Source organism: Balaenoptera ricei, chromosome 1, assembly GCF_028023285.1.
Source record: "Balaenoptera ricei isolate mBalRic1 chromosome 1, mBalRic1.hap2, whole genome shotgun sequence".
NCBI classification, from domain to species: Eukaryota; Metazoa; Chordata; class Mammalia; order Artiodactyla; family Balaenopteridae; genus Balaenoptera; species Balaenoptera ricei.
This window is the reverse complement of record NC_082639.1, coordinates 108,175,727-108,194,870: the sequence shown is the minus strand read 5'-3', so window position 1 is coordinate 108,194,870 and position 19,144 is coordinate 108,175,727. Positions and strand designations below refer to the sequence as shown.

General features: G+C 48.9%; 4 non-coding genes across 4 annotated transcripts; 3 read left to right on the top strand and 1 right to left on the bottom strand.

Annotated features, from left to right (window-relative positions):
* The first annotated feature begins 7,649 nt into the window (after positions 1-7,649).
* TRNAV-AAC (transfer RNA valine (anticodon AAC)) lies at positions 7,650-7,722 on the top strand. Its single transcript has one exon. It is a non-coding gene; the product is annotated as a tRNA-Val (tRNA).
* A 2,374-nt stretch (positions 7,723-10,096) lies between these two features.
* TRNAV-AAC (transfer RNA valine (anticodon AAC)) lies at positions 10,097-10,169 on the top strand. Its single transcript has one exon. It is a non-coding gene; the product is annotated as a tRNA-Val (tRNA).
* Positions 10,170-14,962: 4,793 nt separating this feature from the next.
* On the top strand, positions 14,963-15,126 carry LOC132355012 (U1 spliceosomal RNA). Its single transcript, XR_009499505.1, has one exon. It is a non-coding gene; the product is annotated as a U1 spliceosomal RNA (small nuclear RNA).
* A 3,721-nt stretch (positions 15,127-18,847) lies between these two features.
* TRNAN-GUU (transfer RNA asparagine (anticodon GUU)) lies at positions 18,848-18,921 on the bottom strand. Its single transcript has one exon. It is a non-coding gene; the product is annotated as a tRNA-Asn (tRNA).
* Between the last annotated feature and the right edge of the window lie 223 nt (positions 18,922-19,144).

Below are 19,144 nucleotides of genomic sequence, written 5' to 3'. Positions count from 1 at the left end.
TTGCCTCAAGCCTGGAAAATAGCAGTTGTCCAATTTTCAGAATGGTAGAAATAATATATTTCAATATATATAGAAGAGTACATTTTATTTTGATCTTTTTCAAACTAAAAATGGATTGGTATTAATTAGATGACATGTAAGCACATAGAAAAGATGGGCACTGATAAGAAGAATGGGTTCACCAAGAGCAAGTTAAGCCGTATTAATAACTTACCAGGTCAGAAGAATGCCCAGAGAGCTGAGTCAAGGATAAAATTTAGGCCCATGTGCTCTATATTGGTCATGGCATAACTTGGTTTTAAGAGAACTTCTAGTTGCCAACTAAGAGACATAGTTTTGCTGGTTTTCAGAGGATGACAGAGTATTTCATGAAAAAAGGTACATGAGAAGAAAAGATTCTGAATACAGTATATCATCAAATATTGGAACAGCTGCCATGTGGAAATGAAATTAGACTATGGAGTTAGAGGGCAGAATGAACACCAGTAGGTGAAAGTGATGTGAAGGCCAAGGTGGACTTGATGATGAGAGCCATTTCTACCAACTAGAACTGTCCAGTGACAGAAGTAGCATGCCTCATAGTGGAGAGAGCTCTCTGTCCTTGGAAGTATTCAAAACCAGAGTAGATGTTTCCTCATGAAGAATGTCTGAGAGTGAATCCTTGAAAGGAGAGCTTGCTAGATGCCTAAGGCACAATCCAACTGTAGGGTTCTATGATTCTTTAATCGATATTCATGGCTTGGTCTTTTAAATAGTTCTATTGCATAGTTTTTATGTGCTTGTCTTTACTGGATGCTACCTTTCTCGGTAGGTTATCACAAAGGCACTCACACCATCTCAATAGCTCTCTTCAACCCCCGTCAACCTCCCACAAATAAACCTGGCACATCCCCTGATGCCTCAGTACTAAGCTCAGTTTCCCTGAATTTAGATGCCACTCTTATTTCACTGAACCCAGATAAGTGCAGGTCACCCCAGGGGCCATTACATGGCCCTAGCTCACCTCAGATACCAATAGTGCTGCTTCCCTCCACCTTTGCTTTAGATCTCAATATCAGCGTGGGTGTGACTGGGCTCACCTTCCAGCTGACTGCTTTGCAGTGATGAGAACCCGAATTCCCCCTCCTTTACCCCTTCCCAACCTGGGCTCACCAGAACACTCCAAGGAGATGGAATTCCTGAGGAGGCTCTGCTATCCTCTCTGTCCCAGCTTCAAGGGCTCAAATGGAAGGTAGAGCAAAAGAAGGTGGAGTGATAGTAGCTTTCATAGAACTGGAAGGAGAAGCAACAGGAGAACTTGTATTTCCAGGATGAATGTCCTTCCAGATGAAGACTCCAAATGAAGTGGCCCTCATTTCATGAGCTGGAAGTGACTAGGGCAAGACAAGTGATGCCTACAATTTTAGAATCCAATACATGTATTTGACTGTGGGATACAATCCCAGTACTCACTGGAGGGGTTGTGCAATATAAAGGCTGTGCTTTATATTATTTTCCTAAAAGAATAACAAATTCCGACATCTTAAAAACATCTGGCCCCAAAGATTCAAATAAGGTGTCATGAGCCTCTACTGTATTAATTACAGCTGCTTGTCCCCACTATCTGCAGGAGGTTCTGGTTTGCCACTACTTTTTTGGTTTTTGCTTTAGGCAAACAATGTAGGCTCTCAGGTATTTAAGCCAGTCCCAAATTCCTCATTTCTAACACCATAATAACAAAGTCTACCTCATGTGGTTGCTGGAAGCATTAAGTGAGTGAGATAGTGAGACAATGCCAAGCAACATAAGAATCACTGAATTAATGGCAATGCATATTCATTATATATAAGATCTATCCTGTTTTCGGGTACATTGAAATGTACAAAGTGCTTTCACATGAATTTTTATTCCATGTGGTGTGCGTCCATTTTTTTGCACTATCACATCCCTCTGGGCTCAATCTTCTTTGCTTTCTCAGGAGGGCATTCTTAGCCCTTCTCTTATTCTTTCAGTATTCTTTCTCAATCTAATCTCCCCTGTCTTCAAAAGAAATGTGGATACTGCCCTCAGCAACCCAATCTCCTTACATATTTAGTTTTTTGGGGGGATAGGGGTGGGGATGGGGGGGGGACCTGTGCCACGCAGCTTGTGGGATCTTTGTTCCCCAACCAGGGGTCGAACCCAGGCCTTCAGCAGTGAAAGCACAGAGTCCTAACCACTGGATCACCAGGGAATTCCCAAGTTTCTTTTTTAAAAAAATATAGTGGGCTTCCCTGGTGGCACAGTGGCCCTGGCCCGGGAAGATCCCACATGCTGCGGAGCAACTAAGCCCATGCGCCACAACTACTGAGCCTGAGCTCTAGAGCCCGCGAGCCACAACTACTGAGCCTGTGAGCCACAACTACTGAAGCCTGCGCACCTAGAGCCCATGCTCCGCAGCAAGAGAAGCTACAACGAGAAGCCCATGCACCGCAACGAAGAGTAGCCCCCACTCACTGCAACTAGAGAAAGCCCGCGCACAGCAACGAAGACACAACACAGCCAAATATATATATATATATATATATATATATATATATATATATATATAGTAGTGTTTAGTTATGTCTTCCCTGTGTCCATTCTTCCTGCTCTCCTTGCCTTCCACAATAAGAGCCAGCCCTCTGTCTCAGTCACTGTTGTACATGCTTACATTCCATGCTGGCTTGAGCAAGAAACAATGCCGTACTTACTAGAAAAAGAATAGTTTTAATCAAGATGCTGTCAACAGGATGACTTGTCTCATGAAATCAGCCCAGGACACAGAAGTAATCACATCTGTGGTTCTTGGGTCCACTTATTCCTTATTGCCACTTATAGCTCAAACTGAAGGTAAAACAAAAGGTGAGTGACAGTAGCTTTCACAGAAGTGGAAGGAGAGGTGACAGTTCTACCACTGTACTTATTTCTGTTCCCCATACTTGCCAATCACTAGTACTTTTGTGTAGTCTTACATCTATTCTGGGTTTGGCTGCTATGATGGCCATGATAATTTGCCTTATAGACCTTCATAATACACAGATCTTAATTGACTGAAGGACCCAGCTATGCTTTAAAATCTATCTCTGAGGCCACATCTCCCAAGGGCTGCTCCCTGCCAGTAGCTGAGTGCAGTGAGGATGCAAAGGCAGACCCATTCCTGGGAGACATAGGACTCTCTGTTGGCTGACTTCGGCTCAGTGACTCCACAATAACTTTGATGAATTTAGACTTCATGGCAGGCAGTCTTGGATACTTTCTCTCCCTGTCTTCCTTATTCAGAGTCAGATTTGCTTCATGTTCTAAGGTGTCTCCCATCCTTCCTAAATACCTTCCTATTTCCTTTCACATAGGTATTTTCCCTAATATAGTCCTTGTATATTTAATCCTGCTCAGCATTTCCTCTTTGGAGAATCTGGAATAACATAGCTGTCATCCTGCCAGCCCCTTCTATGGCTATGTGCTGTGGGCACTTTGAACTCTGCTTTGTTCCAGACATAACTGTCTTGATATTGCTTCCCTTTCCTCACCCTGCCTCACAGCCACAGGGGAGTCTGTGCACTGTTATAATTAGTAGTTTATTTATTAAGCCCATAAACATAGAAGGTGCTGTGTTGATCACCTTTATTAGCTTATAGTCACCTGGCACATACCCATGAGCATAGGACATTCAGAGAGCAGAAAAACCATTAAATCAGAAAGAAATGAAGGTATTTCATACTGATAAATCACGGGAATGCTTAGAGGTTTGGCAGCCATGTAATTTCTCAGCCTTAAAAAAAAAGGTGAAATCTTGCCATTTGCTACAACATGTATAGACTTGAGGGTATTACGCTAAGTGAAATAAGTCATTCGAAGAAAGACAAATACCATGTGATTTCACCACATGTGGAATATTTTTTTTTAATTTTAAAATAAATGAACAAGCTGAACCATACAAAAACAAACACATAGGTACAAAAACAGGGCAATGGTTACCAGAGGAGAAGAGTGGAGGGGGGAGGGAGAAGTGAATAAAGGGAGTCAACTGTACGGCAAGAGATGGAAAGTAAATCTTTGATGGTGAGCACACTGTAGTGTATACAGAAGTTGAAATATAATACTGTATGCATAAAAAATGTTATAAACAAAAAAATGAGTAAAATGATATCCTGGCAGGGCACAGAAAACCAGGCAAGAGCCAAGGGGGCAGCTGCACTTCCCTGAAGGGTCTCTCCCAAGGTAGGCGGTTCTAGCGCTCAGGCTGACCCAAGACCCCACTGCCCACCAAGGCAACCAAGCAGAGTCTGCAGGCCAGCGGGTTCTGGGGGCGGATTACAGCCTAGTTGTGTTCCTAAAAGCTCAACGCCATTCTGGCCTGCACTGTCAGGGAGAGCCAAATAAATTTCCACCTGAAGCTTCTTATGGCCTGCAGAGAACGGGTCAAGAGGGGCCTCCTTGCCAGGACAAAATCTTCCCTTGGCCTTGGAGGACAGGTACCACAGAAGCTGGTTTTGAGGGAGACGAAGGAAGGGAGCAACAGTGGCCCAAACAGTGATCTTGAGTTGAGATGTCTGCAAGTTACTCTCAAATGGTGTAACAAATCATGTACATGGAGAGAGAGTTAGAATGCAAATATGAGGGAATGTTAAATGGTGCATTTAGGGGAAGAACATATGCTGTTACTATTCTTGCAAATTTTCGGAGGTTTCAAAGTAGGTTTTGTTTGTTTGTTTTTTAAAGGAGTAATTGGTACTCAAGTCCCAAGTTCTCTTTAGATGGACACTGAAAGTGAGGCTGTAGGTATCTGAGATGACCGGAGGAGTGGAGGCGAGGGAGCGCCCAGGCTGCTCATCACATCTCCCCTCTCCCAGCGTGGGAGATGCCTTGGACCATGGGGACCGACCTCAATGGCCTAAGGATTCTGTACAGAGACTTTACTGCATCTGGACATTGGGGCACAGCACACTTCTGCGGAAGAAGTAAAGGCGGCTGCGTGTGACGCCTCAAAAACGAGCTTCTCTAAGCGGGAATCGAACCCGGACCGCGAAGGTGAAAGCACCGAATCCTAGCCACTAGACCACCAGGGACCTGAGCACGAACTTCTTGTAAGTGATGGTAGGAAGCCTACAATGAGTGTCTGCTATCTCCCGCCCTCCCGTTCCGAGTGCCGCACCTCCCTCCAAGGAACTGTACCCGAAAAACGTTCCCTCCCTGCTTTCTCCAAAAGAGGAGCCCCACACGAAAGGCCAAGCGCTCTGCGGGACAGTGGACGCGCCCGCGAGGCCCGCCGGGGCCGCAAGTCCCGAGCGAGTTGCCCCATCTGGGCCGCACCTCAGAACTGCCCTGGAGCCGCGCCTTTGCCAGGCGACCGCGTGTGGAGAGCAGGCCGCCGGGGCAGGGGCTGTAGAGACAGGAGGGGAGGCGCGCGGGATGAGACCCCGGGATCCCCAACACCATAAAAGACTCCCGGCAGATGCAGGATGGGGGACGGCTGGACGGAAAACGCTTTCAAACAAGGCTGCGCGCCCAGACCTGGATTCCGGGTCTTCCCCTCACTACCTGCGGCGCCTGCCGTTCTCCCGCCTTAGATGACGCCAACTCCAGGTCCTAAGGCTCCGACCTTGTCTGTGACGCAGCGTTTTCCTCAGACCCCACATGCAATTAGTTAGGACTTCGTGTTTGCTTCTCGGTCAGGTGGACTTTGGCCTACACAGTCCCTCCTTTTCGCGACTCTGGACTTGGGCAAACGACTCTCCTGATAAAGGCGGGGAAATCAGTGTAACGCTCGGCTCCCTCACCCTGAACCTCGGATGGGGGCGTTGGGCGACCCTTGCGCTTTTTCCTGGGCTGCGTCCCTCTTCCGGACCCGTCCTCGAGGCCAGGGGCGGGGCCGGGTGCCCTCAGCGCGCTCCTGTCGCCGGCTCTGGAGCCCCGCGCCTTCCCTTGCGGCTGCAGGGAGGCTCCAGCGGCCGCCTGATCGGGTTTGGGGGCCCCAGCGGCGAGGGCGTGTGTTTGTGGTCCCTCGGGGGCCCGCTGTCCCTCCGCCCCTGTCGGGGAAAGGACGACCGCCCCCTCGTCCTGTCCACGTGGGACGGCAGCGCGCCGGACGCGACCGAAAGACGGCGATTCCGTTCCTCTGGCTCCGCGTGGGAGGTGAAAACTGGAACCTGGAGGGGAGGGAAAAGGGGGGAAATCTCATGAAATGTCCTGATCTAAAGCTATTTTCAAGTCCGCCTCTTTGGGGACTCAGCCCTCCAGCGCTGGCGAGGATGCTGCAGTCCGGTCGCACCCTCGACGGCACTTGGAATCGACACGGAACAAGGCAGAGCCCCACGGCTTGGGGGTCAGTGCGCACGCTGCCCGCGCCTTCCTCGGGGTCGGAGCACTTGAACCTCATGTGTGAAGGAAACGCGGTAACCGCCACACTAAGAAAGAAGAAAAGCAACCGCTGGAGAAAATGGCACATGCTTCCCCAAACTTGTAAAGCTTTACTTTTAAAGGAAACCAGACAGGGAGACACAGACACACAGACAGACAACATTGCATTAAAGTCTTTCAGCAAAAAGAAAGTCTTCTGCCTGCTGGCCGTGTGCTGTGAGGTGAACACGAAACCCCCTCCAGACACCGGCTTTCTGGAAAAACCGCTTTGTCTTCCTAGGTTAAAACCTCTTTGTCTTCCTAGGTTAAAAATCGCTCTCCATGACCTGTTGAAGTGGAAAATTACAAAAGGCAAATAAAAGACGTTTCAGACATTGTAAAAGGTAAAACAAAACTGTTCCTCAAGAAGAATGCCAAGTACGATGAGGGAGGAATGCACAACCGTGAGATCGGCGTGGACCGCGCCTGCGTCCTTCGCGGCTTTCTGCTGGGCCTGGTCTTCCAACGAAGTCAATACAGGCCGGGAAGCGCGGCTCGGCCTGCCTTGATGTTCGATGTTTTTCCAACAGCCAAATGACCTGAGACGTCAGCCTTTGCTACGGTTCCTGCTAAACGTGAAAGTGTGATTAAAGTACTGGACTTCAACTAGACGACTAGAATAAGCCACAGCGGCAGGAACCTGAGGAAGCCTCTTTGCCGGGAGACGCCGGAGAAGGGCTGCTACGAAAGGGCTTGCGAGGAAGGAGCGCGCAGGCCAGGCGCAACAGAGCAGAGGGGAAGGAGGGGAGGAAGGGGAGAGAGGGGAGGGAGGGAGGGGTGGAGGGAGGGAAGGGCGGGTCCTATGGTTCCTGGGTGAATTCGAAGCATCGATCATTTCCGAGAGCCCAGAGCACTGACCGCCTGCGCCGTGAAAAGGGCCACCGAGGCGCGGGTCCGCAGCCTTGGAGGGGCGGTGTCCACGCTGCTGAGATGCGAGGTCGCATGGGGCTCAGGCTCACCTAACCCCCGGCTCCTGCGGCTTCCGGGAGCTGGAGATTCAGCGGGGGCGACCCCTGCACTCGGTGCATAGCTGTGTGTTGGATGCGGGATCGGGAAGTCAAGCTGGGGGGGCCCCAGGGAGCTCGCTTCGGGGGAGGCGAGGAACCCTAAGCCAGGGTCTCTCGGGAGCTGCAGCCTCCTTACCTGAGGGCTTGCCTGTGCTCCCAGGGTCCTTTCCTTTCGAAAATATTTGTGCCCAGTCGTGGCAAGAGATACAGTTCTTGGATGTGTCTTTAAGAAAGGGAAAGGGAGCTGTTTCCGTAGTGTAGTGGTTATCACGTTCGCCTAACACGCGAAAGGTCCCTGGTTCGAAACCAGGCGGAAACAAGTGGATTTTTTTCGGAAACTAACATTCACGTTTAAAAACCAAAAAACGGGGCGAGTGGGATGGATGGAGGTAGCGCGTGCAGCTGTATTTTTATCCCCCCGAAATACAGGAGGAGTTCCCTTATTGCCTGAAAGCCTACTCAGCACTAGGAACCATCCCTCCTTTGTCTGCTCTGTGTCACTTTAAGACAAGGCCACAGACAGACCAAGACGGGCACAGGACAAAGCCAACTTAAGGTTATCTTTACATTCGGAAATCCCCTCACCTTCTCATGTGGCGCCTAAATCTCCTCTACACGCTGACACGTATTTTGTCTCTGAAAACAAGAAGTTTATCCCTGTGAAGCTCACTTGCTTACCCCACCTCAGCACACTTGCGGAACACGTTGATTTCCGTGACGGAACAAAAGAGACCAAGCCAACTCCGCACCGGGTGCTCGACCCAAAGACACGTAGACGAATTTCAGGCTCCAGAACTGCAGCTGGCAGGGGCACGTAAAGGAGTCGTTACACGTGCCATTATCAGGAGAGCCCCTGTAGTGAGGTCAGAGATCAGGAAGTAGACGGAATCGCTCATCAGCCGCTGAGAGCCGAGTCAGCACCTGACTCATAAGGAAACCGAGGTTCAGAAAGAGAGCGTGACCTTGGCTCTGCCGCACACAGCGCTAAAGCTAGACCAGGATGGAACCCAGCCTGTTACCCTTCGGCCTGGCCTCAGAGCCCAAAGCGTCGCCCAGGGCAGGAGAGGTGAAAGGTGATGAGCAGCGGGGCAAGGGCTGGGAGCCTGGCACAGCTGCCTTCAGCCCTGGGCCGCTGGGAATCGCCTCCTTTTCTGCTCTGCCATTCTCAAAAATCTAACCTTACTCTTACAGTTTTCAACTGGAGAAGCCAAATTATGGAGGTTTGTTATGTCTGGTTGCCTGGTAGCTACAATTTGGCGTTTTACTGCTGCGGCCTGGATTCGATTCCAGGTCAGGAAAGCTCTAAGTTGTGCTAAATCTTCCTCTTCCCGAACAGAGGGAGTTTGCCAGAAGGGCGATGCAAGACCCTCCTCAGGGTTCCTATTGCCAGGCACCCTTCATGTGGGGGAGGGGAAATGTGATGAACCACCAGGGCTTCTGCCCTCCACTCTTTTCTTCCTTTATTTCAGACACCTAGTGTCTCACATATGGAGTTTTCATCCAAAGAGCACCTGGGACTTAACTTCGAAAAACTCATTAAGAAAACAAAAACATAAAACCTTTTAAATATACAAAAATTTTGAAACACTAACATTGTCTACTCTGTACCTAATCTCACAGTTAACATTTTCCCACGCTTGCTTTCTCACTCTCTCTCCATATGCATGACTTGCTACACCATTTGAGAGTAACTTACAGACATCTCAACTCAAAATCACTGGTTGGGCCACTGTTGCTCCTTTCCTTTGGCATCTCCTTCAAAACCAGCTTCTGTGGGACCTGTCCTCCAAGGACAAGAGGAAGCTTTGTCTTCGTGAGAAGGCCCCTCTTGCCACTTCAGAAACCTGGAATCTGTTCTCTTCAGGCTGTAGAGCAGCTTCAGGTGGTGTTTTATTCGGCTCTCCCCTGAGTTGATGTTCGATGTTTTTCTGACAGCCAAATGACCTGAGACGTCAGCCTTTGCTACGGTTCCTGCTAAACGTGAAAGTGTGATTAAAGTACTGGACTTCAACTAGACGACTAGAATAAGCCACAGCGGCAGGCAGGAACCTGAGGAAGCCCCTTTGCCCGGGGACAACGCTGGAGAAGCGCTGCTGCGAAAGGGCTTGCGAAGAAGGAGCGCGAGGGTCAGGCGCACCAGAGCAGAGGGGAGGGAGGGGAGGTGGGGAGGGAGGGGAGGGAGGGGGCAGGGTGAGGGAGGAAGGGGGAGGGGAGGGCGACTCCTATGGGTCCTGGGTGGATTCGAAGCACCGCTCATTTCCGAGAGCCGAGCGCACTGACCGCCAGCTCCGTGAAAAGGGCCACCAAGGCTCGGGTCTACAGCCAAGAGGGGCGGTGTCCACGCTGCTGTGAGGCGGGTCGCCTGAGGCCTAGACGCACCTAACCCCCTGCTCCTGCGGCTTCAGGGAGCTGGGGAGTCACCGGGGGGATCCCTGAACTCCGGCGCTAGGCTGAGGAACTGGAGACCCTGCGTTGGATGTGGGAGCCCGAAGCTAGACTGTGGGGGCCCCAGGGACCTTGCTTCGCGGGAGGTGAGGAACCCTAAGCTAACACCTCTCGGGAGCTGCAGTGTACTTGCCTGAGAGATCGCAGGTGCTCTCAGGATCCTTTCCCTTTAAAATTTTTTGGTGAGCCAGTCATGGCAAGACATAATACATTTCTTGGATGTTTCTGTAGGCTGTTTTTCTCTCACGGTTTCCGTAGTGTAGTGGTTATCACGTTCGCCTAACACGCGAAAGGTCCTCGGTTCGAAACCGGGCGGAAACAAATAAGAGTTACTTCTCTTTGTTTTTTTTTTTTCCCTGAAACTTACATTCACGTTTAAAAACCAGAAAGGGGGCGAGTGGGATGGGTTGTGGCAGAATGCGTAGCTGCGTTTCTCTCTCCCCAAACCCAGGAGGAGTTCCGTTACCACCTGAAGCCTCCTCAGCACTAGGAAACAGCCCTCCTTTCTCTGCTCTGAGGCACTTTGGAGACCAGGCCACAGACATTCCAAGGAAGGCACAGGAGAAGGCCGACTTCAGGTTATCTTTAAATCTGGAAATCCCTTCACCTTCTCATCTGGCGCCTAAATCTCCTCTACACGCTGACACGTATTGTCTCTGAAAACCAAGAAATGCATCCCTGTGAAGCAACCTTGGCTTTCCCTCACCCCAGCACACTTGTGAAACAATTTGATTTGCGTGACAGAAAAAAAGAGGATGAATTCAACTCTGCACCAGGGGCTCGAGCCAGACACGAAGATGAAGAATTTCAGGCTCCACGAATTGAGCTGGTCGGGAGGAAAAGGAGCCGGTAACTGTGCAGTTATCAGGAGAGCCCCCGGCGCCAGGTCAGAGATCAGGAAGTAGACGGATCCACTCATCATCACCTGCTGAGAACCAAGTCTGCCCCTGAGTCATAAGGAAAGTGAGGTTCAGAAAGAGAGCATGACTTTGGCTCTGCTGCACACAGCGCTAAAGCTAGAGTAGGATGGAACCCAGCCTAATACCTTCCTTGTGGCTTGGCCTCAGAGCCCAAAGCGTCGCCCAGGCGGGGAGTGGTGAAGGGTGATGAGCTGCGTTCAGACCTGGGCTCTGGGAATCGCCTTTTTTCTGCTCTCTGCATCTCTAAAATCTAACTTTTACTGGGGTAGACTGCCTATCTCCACTTTACTTAGTTATTCTGGGGTTTTATCTTGTTTCTTCATTTGGAACATATTCTTCTGTCACCTCATTTTGCCTAATGTATTTTTCTTTATTTCTATGTGTCTGGTAGGTTGGTTACATTTCCTGGTCTTGGAGCAGTGGCCATTTGTAGGGGACTTCCTGTGGGTACCAGCAGCCCACTGCCCTCTCATCACCAGATCTATATGCTCTAGGGGTGCCCTGTATGTGGGCTGCATGGGTCCTTCTGTTGTGCCTGGCTGACTGCAGTGCATGGCCTGGTAGGACTAGTTGGTCCCCGTCTCTTCGGTTGTCAGGCCCTGCCTCGTTTGGAATCTGCAGCCGCTAGTTGTCACTGCCGGGTCAAGGGGCAACTGGCTGTGAAACCCCCGTGGTGGGGGGAGGCGGGGGCTAGTGCTGGCTCACTGGTGGGTGAAGCCAGGTGCTAGGGCTAGTGCTAGTGCTGGCCCACTGGTGGGCAGAGCGGGGTCCTGGGGTTTGGCTGCAAGGCCCAGGAGTCCCAGAGCTGGTGTCAGAGTGCTGGTGGGTGGGGCTGGTTCCCGACACAGCTGACTGTGGGGGTTCTGGGTGTCCTGATACTTGTGTTGGCCTGCTATGGGCAGGGCCAGGGTCTAGCCAGTCCCAGGGCTGGTGGAAACATGGGACAGTTTAAAGAAAAGTAATAACCTTGGATTGTTATTATTTGGATGGTTATAAACCTTGGGTTTATAACATATGCAAAGTAAAATGCATGGCAACAAAAGCATAAAGGCAGGCAGGGGAGAAATGTGAACTGCTATGACTTCACTTGAAGGCAGACTGTGGTTAAGTTACAGATGTCTGCTCTAAAGCCTAAAGCAATTGCTGAAATAACAAGAGTTATAGCTAGTATGTCAACAAAGGCAAGAAAATGGAATCATATACAAAACTATGTATAATCTATGATAGAGCAATTGCTCTTCTGGCTTTCTACCCTATGGACATGTGTGCAAGAATGATGACTGCAGCATTACTTGTAATAATAAAAGCATAGAACCAAATTAATTTCAAAGTATATGCAAAGGGGTAAATAAATACTATGCAGACAATGGAAGAAACTTCATTGATTACAGGAATTCACAGGGTAGTGATGAGTCTACTCTTGAGGATTCCTCAATTCCCAGTGACCTGTTTTCCTCCTGAGCTCCTCTGGGAGGATCGACGATGATCTGGCCTTAGTTAGATCCTCCTGTTGTGCACAAAATACAGAGTACAGGAACATAGTAGTGGAGGAGCCTGTCTTGGCCTTTGAGGGAGAGGGTGTGTAGAAAAAGGGAGGACCCCGAAAACTCTGTATTACAGGTGGCAGAAACATGCATGGTGGAGTAGATTTGAACTACCAACCCTTCGGCTAAAAGCCAAACGCACTAACCGGTTGCGCCACAGAGACAGCTATAGAGCGCTTTCTCTCTCTCCTCCCTCACCTCATCCCGAGCAAGAGCAAGCACGCCTTCCACTCTATGCCGAGGCACCCGCCTTTAGTAGTGCAGTCGTACCTGCTCAAAAGAGCCCGGGAAAACCGGAGAAACCTGTGGGAAAGCCGTGCGTCGGGCGATTCCGAAGGCAGAAGGGCAGCCGAGCGTCCCTGCCGCGCCTTGCTCCACACCCGCCGCAGATGCCAGCGCCTCGGAGACGCCCGGGGCCACGAGCCCCTAGGCCTGAGCCGAGTGGGGCCCAAGGGGAGCTGAATGCCGGGTGGGCTCCGTGACGGCTCCCCGTTTGCTCCGCCTTCACCCGACCATCTGCCCCGCAGGTTTAGTAGGTGTGCTCGGTATGGCTGCGTCGGGAAAAAGATCAGGTCAAAAGAGGAAACGTGAAAAGGAGCGAAAGCAAGCAGAGGCATGGATGAGACAAGGACACCTCCCAGGAAGCCTGTGAGGAGGCTCTCGGGCCAGATCCGGAGAGATATAAATTGCTTTTATTAAGTAGCAGAATGGGGAGGGAGAATCGGAGAAGAGCATGAAAGAAAGAAAAGCACGAACATCTGTAGGTGTCCAAGAATAAAACAGCAAAAGCAGTGTGAATATATTTACCTTCAAAAAATGACGGGAAGTGCAATGACTGCCAGCCGGCCTGTGGCGCATCATGACCGTATGGTGGTTAATACTCTGTGGTGGCCGCCGTAATCTCGGCTCAAATCCGAGCTATAGCAGGGTGGTGTCTGTGACTGGTCTCTCGGTTTGCTTTTTTTTTTTTTTTTTTTTTAACATCTTTATTGGAGTATAATTGCTTTACAATGGTGTGTTAGTTTCTGCTCGGTTTGCTTTTAATGCCAGCACCAGCTACGCCCCTTAAGAAGCGGTCAGAGAGTGGAGTATACCGCCGGCCACACAGCGCGATGCGATCAGAAGAGGAGTAAATCCCACGGTGCACAAACCTGCGGGTGGCCTTGTCTCACTACTGACCAGATAATGTCTCTAAGGGTGAAATACAGCCTCTCAAGGAGGCTTGTCTGTACGTTCCGCTAATTAAATAGTGCTGTCATTACCATTTTTCTGGTAAAGATAGTTCAAGTATCAGTGTTGGGTTTTTTCTAAACGAAAACGAGGTTTTAATGAGTTTACAATAAAATGCAAACTAGTTGTCATCATCTACACCAGCTTGTCTCCATCCATCATCTACTAATTTTTATGGGAACAGTAAATCATTGAGCTACAGTTCACATAGAGTTAAAAGCACAAATCTTTATGGCACAGTTTTTTGAATTTTAGCAAATGTAACTGTTACCCAGATCAAGTTATAGAATATTGCCATCATCCCAGAAATGTCCCCTGAGCCTCTTTCCAGGCAATTCCTACTTTCTCTCTTAGTTGATTACTATTTTGAGGTCTATTGCTGAAATAACTATTGCCTGCTATTGAAATTCAAATGAATGAATGTATTTTTTTGTATCTGGCTTTTTAAATACAACAATATGTTCATTAAACATAACTATATTATCGTGTATATCACTTCTTAATTTTGGTATTATTGAAGTAATTTTGGTGTTATCTGTTGTTATTTGTTGAATATTCCTGGTGTTTTGATGAATATTCTATACCAATCTTTTTGTATACTTGTGCATTCATAGAAGTACTGCGACTGCTGGGTCATGGAGTAGGAACAAGATTAACTTTATCAGAAACTGACAAATAGTACTCTAGAATGGTTTCAAACCAGTAACTATGGTTGGAATTTCTCTGCATTCTTGTCAGCATTTGGTGTACTAATTCTTTTAAATATAGCCATGCTGGAAGGTGTGTAATGATATCTCCATATAGTATTAATGTGCATTTCCCTAATGAATAAAAATGTCAAGAATATTTTCTCGTAACTTTTGGTCATTAAGATATCTTCCTTTGTGATCCAGGACGACCTTGGCTTAGCCTTCCCAGGAAAAGGAAACAGGGTCGGGTGGTCAGTCGCTGTGCAGGTGGATCCTCCCGAGGCGTCTCTCCGAGACAGAGACCCAGACTCGGGGTGTTTGGAGCGGCGACATGTGCAGATCAATGACTGGCACGGCATCAGCGCCCCCTTCCGGCCTCCCAGGCCTTTGCCATCTCCACGCACTCCTCAGTTAAGCAAGGGCAAACTGTCAGTTGAGACAGCGCAATGGCTGCAGGTTGGTCTGTTTGGAGCTGCTGCTGAAAGGTGGTCGGTGTTGTGAGCTGTGCAGTGAGTTCTCCTGTGTGTGTGTGTGTGTGTGTGTGTGTGTGTGTGTGTGTGTGTGTGTTGGGGGGAGATTGGGGAGGAGATGTGGGAGGGGAGGTCTTTGCTTGAATTCCTTTGAGGAAAGCAGTTAGAAAAACAGCGTGGGGCGGGTGGAAGGGAGGGTGGCGACCCTGAGTGAACCTTGGAGGGGTGGGAGGCTTCACTGTGCCTGCGGGGTATGTGCCCCTAGTTACCTGGCAGGAAAGATGCCATGATCACGATGGTGGCTTTCCCAGCGCGACGCTTGTCCATTGCACTCAGGAAGTGCTGACTTTAGAGATTTCCCCAAATGTGGGAAACTTGACCTCGGAACTTGTGCTAGTTGGGGTATGTATTTGTGCTCTCCGCTCTCTGTGTATGGCAGGGGAGTTCTCTTGCGTGGTGCCTCACTCCGCTGGCTCAGGCCCAGGGCGAGAGGTGCCCCACACCCAGGGCTCCAGCCCACATCTTCCTGGCTTTCCTATTCTGGGACCAAAGTGTATGGAGGGGCCCTGCTACTTGCTTCAGGCCTCCTGTCTGCAGGCTTGCTGGCAGGCATCAGCAAGAGAAAGGCCACATGGCGGGGGTGGTGGGAAAACGTGGGAGAAGTCACCCAAAGGCCTCGAGCTCCACAGTCCCTTTGGGGCCAGATCGGAACCCCTGCCAGGTACATGGAGGCCGGAGGCCTGCCTTCGCAAGGAGGCTCCGGGGGCCAGAGCGCTGTATCCCTGCCCCGGGTTAGCCAACTCTTTTGGTCTCTCACCCGGCTTTCCCTTCTCCTTCCTCCCGTTCCACCCCAGCTGCGTTCTTGCGGACAGTAAGCTGTACCCTATCACCCCCTAACCCACGCGTAATGACCCAGCCCCTTCTCCAGTGCTTATGAAGAGAGCTGAATCAGAGTTTTCTAACAACGGGAGGAGAGAGAACCTGCGGCGACAGGAGGCAACCCGTTCCTATGCTGGTTCTTTTGGCTCAGCCCATTGAGGGGCCCGGCTCAGGAGCCTGGAATCGTCCCTCCTGCTTGAGGACCTGGGTCGCACGCGGCCCACGGAACCGGCCAAGTTGGCGTCTCTCCCACTGCCTCTCAGGAAACAGCAGGAAATCCTGCGGGGTCCACTCTTACCCAGAAGAGACACCCGGGAAATGATCCAGCAGAAGCCCGGACCCTGCTCGATGGACCACTTCGGAGAGACGCTTCTGTCGGCCAGTCCTTGAGAGGAGAAATCTTTTAGGACGAGGCGTTCTTCAGTGTCTTGTCTCAGACAAGAGTGAAGGAGGGTGAGTCTTCCAAGAAGTTGGCAGTCCTGATACCTGTGGTCGCAGAGAGTCTCGTGGAGCAAGAGCGCCCTCTCTCCACCAGCGTTAACCAGCTGTTTCGGCCTCCTCTTCTCCTCCTTCCCCTGTCCTTTTCTATCTTGCTGTTCCTTGAGTGCTTATCTTCCTTTTGTGCCTCGGAACCTCTCACCCTCTACCATGGATTATACATTTTCCTGGGTGTTCTGAGCTTCAAATAAGGAAATGTATGTAAGAGTGCCACAAATGCTCAAAACTTTTGATCTCATTATTTTATCAGTAACATTATCTGAATCATCAGGATTGTCTAACTCCCTTTTTAACATTTGCATTTTCATTGTCTGAATATATTAATGCACATTTAAACACCACATAATTTTTGAATAATAAATTGCTTCTGATATTTTAGTATCAAAAATAATGCTGTAGGGCTTCCCCGTGGCGCAGTGGTTAAGAATCCTCCTGCCAATTCAGGGGACACGGGTTCGAGCCCTGGTCCGTGAAGATCCCACATGCCGTGGAGCAACTAAGCCCATGCGCCACAACTACTTAGCCTGCGCTCTAGCGCCTGTGAGCCACAACTGCTGAAGTCTGCGTGCCTAGAGCCCGCACTCAGCAACGAAGACCCAACGCAGCCAAAAATAAATAAATAAAATAAATAAATTCATATAAAAAATAATGCTGTAGAAAGTTCTTACTTATAAATCCTTGGCAATTCTGTAGGATAGACACTGTCCTTTTTTCCATCCTGTAGCCAACCTGTCAGTGTTAAATACCTTTAACAAAAATTTTACAACAATCAAACGCTTGGGGCCAATTGCCTTAGCTTGTTACCTACCGTCTCAGTTCAAGGACTCTAGGTAATTGGCACAATACCCTGGATTAGCTCAAATGGAGAATTTTTTCTCACTCTCTTCTGTTTTGTCTCCTTTCTTCAGTTCTTAGGTAACAACATCCTAATAAAATGGTTGGCAACAACAACACAAGTATATCACTGTATCTTGGGGAATGTTAGTGCTTTCATTGTTCATATGCTTGTCTACCCAATTTGTGCTTGGAGCCAAGGAAGAAGAGCTCTGCCATGGGCCCCACTCTGGCACTCTTCTGGCTGTGCCTTCTTGCATTAGGCAAGGATCATGTGGAGCCAAGAGGACATTCCCACATGGTGCCCATGTCCTCCCTCCCCCATAGGGCTGTCAAATGTGTAACGAATCCCAGAGTCCCTTGCCCAAGTGTCTTTTAGCTCATGTATAGAGACTGTGGATCTTTCTTCCTCGCATTGTCAAACTGAGAGCAAAATGCCCTTTTGTTTGTTTGCACTCAAACCTAGGGCTTGTGGGCAATGTGACATCAAGAGACCACTTTTTAGGGAGAGCTAATAGATGTAGCATGGATGTGTTGGAGTTGCAGAACACAATCTGGTTCCAGCAGGCCAGTAGGCAAGTGGTGATGGATGTTCTCACCATGCTTCCTTTTTCTGGTGTGTCACTCCAAAAAGTATAGCAATTCTAAAATCCTATACATTCGGGTGATTATAAAGGTATAGTTTTCAAAGTAAGAGAATACAATCTATTTCAGTTTCAACTGAGAGATTTTTTTTTTTAAAGCTTGATCAGTAGCTTTAAAAAAGATAGACCCAAGGTAGATGCCAAGCTTGTCACTAACATTTGCAGGTGCCAGTGCAAAAAATAAAAACAGAGGCATCAAAGTTGCTTACACTCTGAGGTTGGGGTGCCAAGATAGCTTATTTCATATTCTGTTCCAGGGGGCCTTGAGTACCAGAAATATGGAAGTCAAGTTTTAGTCCCAGACTAACTTGAGAAGTCATATAGGAGGTCCTCACTGCATTAAGCTGGGACCCCAAAGTCTTAAGCCCTCAGGGGTAAGGATCATCCGATCTAGTCCTGTCCCTTCAAATCCCAGGGCTCTTTGGACAAGGGGGCTTTGGTGCCACAAACAGTATAAAGAATAAGAAAGTTTTAAAAGTTCATGAGAAATCGTGACCACAGACTTGACCTCTAGCAGATTTGGATGTACACAAATTGATGAAGGACAACAAAAATGGCATCTGCAGGGAAAATATATAACATTTATTTTTATTTTTATTATTGGTATTATTATTACTATTTAAATCTTTTTAAAAACATGGGACAGTTTAACGAAAAGTAACAACGATGGATTGTGGGGTTTATAACATATGCAAAGTAAAATGTATGACAATAGCATAAAGGCCAGCAGGGGAGAAATGTGAAGAGGTGTGGCATCGCTGGCAGGCAGGCTGTGGCAAGTTACGGATGTATGCTGTAAAGCCTAAAGCAGTCGCTAAAATAGCAAAAGAAAGAGTTATAGCTAATAAGCCAACGAAGGTGAGAGAATGGAACCATATACAAAACCATGTAAATACTATGATAGAGCAGTTGCTCTTCCAGAACTCTACCCTATAGACATGTGCACACGAATGATTTTTTATTTGTTAAGAAAAAAAAAAAGCATAGGACCAAATTAATTTCAAAGTTATATGGAAAGGGTTCAATAAATACTAGTACAAACAAACAATGGAAGAAACTTCATTGCTAAAAGGAACCCAGAAGATAACGATGAGATGAGGAATCCTGGATTCCAAGTGACCTGTTTTCCTCCGGAGCTCTTCTGTGAGGATCAGTGATGATCTCGGCTTACGTCCTCCTGTTGTGCATAAGAGTCGGGGGACAAAAGGGTAATGGAGGGCTTCTGCACTTTTAGAGAAATGTACAGGGTAGAAACAACCGCAAACCCTTTACATTCTAAAATGGTAAGGCCCGTCCCTGGGTGGGCTTGAACCACCAACCTTTCGGTTAACAGCCGAACGCGCTAACCGACTGCGCCACAGAGACGCCTACAAGTTACTCTTCCTCTCCCCTCCCCCACCTCATCTCCATAGCGAGCAAGTCCGCCTTTCGCAGGACTGAGGAGCTGGCTCCAAGCTTGGGACAACCGCAGACGTGGAGTCGACGCAGCGCTTTCGTTCCGTGGGAAAGCCGTGCGTCGGGCGATTCCGAAGGCAGAAGGGCAGCCGAGGGTCCCCGCTGCAGATGCCAGGGCCCCGGAGACGCCAGG